Consider the following 5,022-nt stretch of genomic DNA (forward strand, 5'->3'; position numbering starts at 1 on the left):
TTAAAATCTAAACACAAAACAACATTATGATAGACCAAGCACATTGAGAATCTTTTTTTAACGTGTGTTTCACTTCACCACTTCCTCTCTCGACGTCTAGTTCACTTATTCTACCAAAAAAATAAAAATCTAAGCACGAGACTATGATGGTCAACAACGATGAGATTCGTTTTAAGGTGTGTTCATTCACTTCATTGCACCATTCCCCACTCTTCTCTTGTTGTTCACTTCCGACCATGACTCCTCCAACTGCCTTCCTTCCTCTCCTCTTAGTACTCTACCTTCTCTCCCACACCATCTCCGTCTCCTTTGCATCAGACTCCATCACCACCAACCAATCTCTCTCTGGAAATCAAAAAGATAATCTCCAAAGGTGGCAACTTTGTGCTGGGTTTTCTTCACCAAAGTGAACTCCTCCAGCAAGTTCTACATCGGCATTTGGTACAACAAGATCTCAGTGGTCACTCCTGTGTGGGTGGCCAACAGAGCCACCCCAGTCTCAGACCCAAACAGATGTATGTTTCAGATATTTAAGGATGGCAACTTGGTTCTCCTTAATGAAGCTAATTCCCTCATATGGTCCACCAACACAACCAGCACCTCCAATTCCAGCACCGTTGCTGTCCTCCAGGATGATGGAAACCTAGTCTTGAAGGATGGCCACAACTCCACTGAAGTCTTCTGGCAGACCTTTGAGAACCCAACAGATACTCTTCTTCCTGGTGGAAAGATTTCTTTCAATAAACTCACTGGAGTTAAACAGAGGCTTATTGCATGGAAGAATACTGACGACCCAGCACCAGGAAGCTACTCTTATGAGATGGATCCTCAGGGAGCTAACCAATATGTCATGCAATGGAACAGGTCAGAGACGTACTGGAATACCGGGGTTTGGGATGGGCGCATGTTCCCTGGAATACCAGAGATGAATGGGATGTCGTCTAACCATGACTACAACCTCACTTACGTTGAAACCGACAAGGGAGAAATACGTGGCTTACTTTGTGCAAGCAAGCGACATCATCAGTAGAGTTATATTGGATGCCAACGGGCAGCTCAAGATGTTAACTTGGGTGAATATCACTCAAGAATGGACGCAGTTCTGGTTTGCGCCAAAAGCTCAATGTCAAGTCACTGCATTATGTGGTCCTTTTGGTAGCTGCAACGAGCAGAGATTGCCTTACTGCAGTTGCATCAAGGGTTTCAGCGAGAAATCGCCAAAAGACTGGGATTTGAATGATCACAGTGGAGGCTGTTTTAGGAACACAAATTTGCAGTGTGATGCCAATAACAACTCGATGTACGTTGGTGAGCAGGATAAGTTTTTGGAGATGTCCAGTGTGAGGGTTGCCTGATAACGGTAAGCCTTTTCCAAGCTGAGAGTGTTGATGCATGCGAGCTAACCTGTTTGAATAACTGCTCTTGCACTGCCTATTCTTATGGTAGCAATTGCACTCTGTGGCATGGAGACCTGCTTAATTTGCAAGACCAGTATACTGGGTCAGATGGAGGAACACTTTATATCCGTCTGGCAGCTTCTGAGCTTCCAAGCCATCATAAGAAGGGAAAGGTTCTCTGGATTGTTGCTGGTGGCGTTGCTGCGTTTTTGTTTTGCTTGGTACTTGTTTTTATGCTTGTTGTTTGGACGAGGAGGAGAAGAAAACTGATAGCCAGTGCTTCCGAAGTAGTGATGGGAGGTTTGACTATCTTCAAGTACAGCGAGTTACAACGTTTGACCAAGAACTTTTCGGACAAACTGGGAGCTGGTGGCTTTGGCACTGTGTTTAAAGGAGCGTTACCAGATTCAACTGCTGTAGCTGTTAAGAGACTTGAAGGCCTCCGTCAAGGCGAGAAGCAGTTCAGAGCAGAGGTGAGCACTCTTGGAACCATTCAGCATGTTAACCTTGTTTCTTTACGTGGCTTCTGTGCTGAAGATACTAAAAGGTTGCTCGTTTTCGAGTATATGCCTAATGGTTCTCTAGATTCTCATCTCTTTCATAACAATGACAACGTTCTAGACTGGTCCACTCGTTATCGAATCGGACTTGGAATTGCCAGAGGATTAGCTTATCTGCATGAAAAATGCAGAGAGTGTATCATCCATTGTGACATCAAACCAGAGAACATACTTTTGGATGCTGAGTTTAACCCAAAGGTGGCTGATTTTGGTCTTGCAAAGCTGCTTGGGAGGGAGTTCAGTCATGTGTTAACCAGCATGAGAGGAACCATTGGGTATCTGGCCCCTGAATGGATTACAGGATTAGCAATCACACCAAAGGCTGATGTTTATAGCTTTGGTATGATGCTTTTGGAAATAATATCAGGGAAGAGAAATACAAAGCAATTAGCAGAGAGTGCAGACTATTATTTCCCTGTTGAGGCAGCAATGAAAGTGAGAGAAGATATGGTTCATTGTTTGTTAGATGAAAGACTGAATGGGGAGGCCAACATGGAGGAAGTAGATAGAGCTTGCAGAGTTGCTTGCTGGTGCATTCAAGACTTGGAGAGTCAAAGGCCAACAATGGGATTGGTTGTTCAGATGCTGGAGGGGCTTTTGGAGGTTACAGTGCCTCCGATTTCTAGAATTCTTCAAGACCTTGTTATTGATTCTCATGGCACAGGGCAAAGTTTGGCATTATCAGCTTAGAAACCCCTTTCCATGTGTTATTAAATAAATGATGATGATCTTATATTTATGTAAACGACGTTCAGAACATATTTCTTAATAAAAAACTAAGTAATTCTCAGAACATTTTGTTTTGTGAGAAACAAATGGTAGTTGAGTGGTAAACCACAAACTGCAAGGGAATGGCTCAAAATTTTGCTCCCACAGCTGTTCATTATGAGCCAATATCACATAGTATTGTTTATCCATTGTATACTCAGTACCAACATGAATCCCTGTGGGAGGAATTGTATTTCTTACACCTCCAGAATTGCATAGTAATAAAAATTTATTATTATGGGATATGATCCATAATATATTATTTCGGATAAACTTGACAAGTTTTAATTGCCTCATATTTTAATTTACCGCATGATAAATTTTTGAGAGATTATTAAGTTATTACAAATGTTGCAATTCGTTACATTGTGTTATTTTTAACTACACTTCTCCTATTGTCGATATATATATATTCCATCTCTAATTAATAATGTACTACCTTCTTATATTATTCTTGTTACGTCATCGGACACATGCATATCCGGTTTTAATCTGTTTATATTCGTAAAAAGGCGTTTGTAGCCTATTATTCACAACAAAAATAATGCACCAGCTTTTGTGCATTTCAATGAGTACATTGTTGATGTTACCCAATAGTTGTTTAACGGAACTATGTTGGTCGATCAAAAGCTAGTAATGAAGCTTTAAAATGATTAGTTTGCAAAATATAATCTATGTTATGTCTTCAAAGTGGATTTTGCAAAAGCCTTTGACTCTTTAGATTGGAACTTCCTCCTTGATGTCCTCTTTGTGCTAGAGCTTTGGATCTAGATTAGCTTTCTGATTCATACTATTCTTAGTTACGCTCAAGACTCGGGTTCATCATTAATGTGGAACCACTCGAGGGATACATTAGATGTAAAAGAGGTGCAGAGACAAGGGTGATCACTTATCACCTCGCTTTTTGCTCTTGCTTTCTGAGATGTCCTAAGTGCTATGTTCTCCCATGCACTCCGGATCCAAAGTGTTAGTGGGTGTTCCCTTTGGATCCTTTGATCAACATTTGCCACTTTCAATATGCTGATGACCTCTTAATATTCTCTGCTGGAGGACAAGAAGATCTTCAAATCATCAAATTAATTCTTTATCTTTTTGAGGGGTCTTCGGTCTTTCCATAAATTTTTCAAAAAGTCATTTTGTATTACACACATTATGGCTTCCAACCACATTACACTTCCGGAATCCTAGCTGCTCAGAACTGTTTGCCAATTACTTGCCAAGAGATTCCTCTTTCGGAAGAAGACCAGGAAGACGTATTGATCGGGAGCTCATTGGAATGGTTCGATCTAGGGCTTCGACCCACGGAAAGCAAATTATTTATCCCTGGTGGCCGCTCTAACTCTCATTAATTACATGCTTTCAGCGGTTCCAGGTTTATTGGATGTCGGTCTTCAAACTTCCCACTTGGGTAATCAAAGATATTGATCAAATTAGAGAGATTTTCTATGGAAAGGTCTCGATCTGGGTTCCCAGAAGGAATCGAGCTGGTTGCTGGAATAGAATTACGCATATCCACGATATGTAGAGTGGGAATCCTGCAACCGAGAATTTAACAAAGCTTTACTTGGAAAGTGGTGGTGGAAATTGACTTGTAATCGAGACGGTGGTTGAGGCTAAAATCATTCAATCCAGATTACTCGATTAGAAGCCCAAAAGCGGAATCTTATCCCATAATCCACCTAGAAATAAATCTTTCTTTTGGGCGGGAGTAGATTCCACTCTATTACCATTTCGCTTCTAGATAAACAAAAATTATCGAAATGGTTTAAACACATCTCTTTAATTACGATCGTTGGCATCTTTGGACAATTGCTTAAAGATCTTTGGCCAACACTTTTCGACTGATTGTACATCTCCTTGGATTAATATCGGACAATTCATCCAACATATTAATAATCCAGATTCTACGCTCTGCTTCCCACGATATATTTGTCCTCTTCTAGAGATCATTCCCGATTGCTCCCATAATCGGGAAGATACCTACTCTCAGGCACTTTTCGGAAAAAGTGGAAATTTCACGATCAAATCCTTTTACAAAATTCCCTTATTGATGGTGGAATCGTAGTCCGCATTACTCTCGAGTCTGGAAAATCCACTGCCCTAGAAAATAACTCTTTTTCTGGCTCTGTGAGGAAGATAAAATCGACTCTTCACAAATCTTTTCGAAAAGGGGTGCATTATTCAAAGACTCCACGGATACATGTGTTCTATGTCACAAAGCCTCAGGAAACTTAACCATCTTTTCCTTGATATGTGATTTCTCCGACGTATCTCGGACTTTTTCTCACAAATCCTTG

General features: G+C 40.9%; 1 pseudogene; it reads left to right on the forward strand.

The window, feature by feature from the left end:
• Nucleotides 1-236: 236 nt before the first annotated feature.
• On the forward strand, nt 237-2,647 carry LOC120277169 (annotated as a pseudogene).
• The last annotated feature ends 2,375 nt before the right edge of the window (nt 2,648-5,022 follow it).

This window comes from Dioscorea cayenensis, chromosome 15, assembly GCF_009730915.1.
Source record: "Dioscorea cayenensis subsp. rotundata cultivar TDr96_F1 chromosome 15, TDr96_F1_v2_PseudoChromosome.rev07_lg8_w22 25.fasta, whole genome shotgun sequence".
NCBI classification, from domain to species: domain Eukaryota; kingdom Viridiplantae; phylum Streptophyta; class Magnoliopsida; order Dioscoreales; family Dioscoreaceae; genus Dioscorea; species Dioscorea cayenensis.